Raw genomic sequence first — 962 nt, 5'->3', positions numbered from 1 at the left:
TAACTGGGTGATCTTTAAGGTCCCTTCCAATCCAAACCATTCTGTGATTCTATGAGAAAAGGTCAAACCTAAAAATAGAGCTGAAAGATGGTGTTTATGAATAATCATGTTTTTGAGAAGATCTAATTTTAGCCACTCGGGTACAATACCCTGGTGTGGCCTCTTCGCTTGTCTTGATTTTGATGGATTTGGTGGGGTTGGTTTTTTTTGGCCAGGTTTTGCCCTGTTCTTGTCTTGGGTGTGTGAGCAAGAGGGGAGTACGTGGTGAAGGTGTTGGGTGTTGGGCTGGAGGCCATGCTTGGGGTGGAGCGAGCGTGGGCATGCTCAGCTTTGCCAACTGGCGTGTGAGCACCTGCCCAGTTTTCCCAGTGTTGGGAAAAACAACTGGGATTGGCAAAGATCCTGGTTCCAGGGATAAGGTGGAGGTGGGAGCGGGGTGGGGGGGTGAAGTCCTCGTGGTGGCTTGAACATGCTGGAGCCACGATGTCCCCTGTGAAACAGCTGTGCCCTGCTCACGTCACCTCCCTTCTTGCTCGTTAGTGACTGAGTGTTAATAAGACCCATTATAATTAATTCTTCAATTCTCACAAGAGGTTTCAACGTCTTTGTGGGGAAACTGAGTCACAGGGAGCATGACAGGGTGAATTAGCACAGAATCAGAGAATCATTGGGGTCGGAAGGAACCTTAAAGATCATCCAGCCCCACCCCCCCTGCCATCAGCAGGGACACCTTCCACTAGACCAGGTTACTCAAAGCCTCATCCAACCTGGATCCAACCTGGAATTACAGTTGGGAAAGGCGAATCCTGCTCCGCTCATCTTTGGGATGGGGATTAGGACTAAATCCAGCTTCTAACTCTCCTCTTAGCTTGAGGGGAGGGTGGGAAAGAGCCCCCAGACTCCAAAAGTGATGAAGACTTGGAGTGGAGATGGTCACAACCCAAGGGGGGGCTGCAGCTGGA

The sequence above is a fragment of the Antrostomus carolinensis genome, unplaced genomic scaffold (genome assembly GCF_000700745.2).
Source record: "Antrostomus carolinensis isolate BGI_N321 unplaced genomic scaffold, ASM70074v2 scaffold48928, whole genome shotgun sequence".
Taxonomy (NCBI): Eukaryota; Metazoa; Chordata; class Aves; order Caprimulgiformes; family Caprimulgidae; genus Antrostomus; species Antrostomus carolinensis.
The sequence above is the reverse complement of the archived record's forward strand: the minus strand, read 5'-3'. Positions refer to the sequence as shown.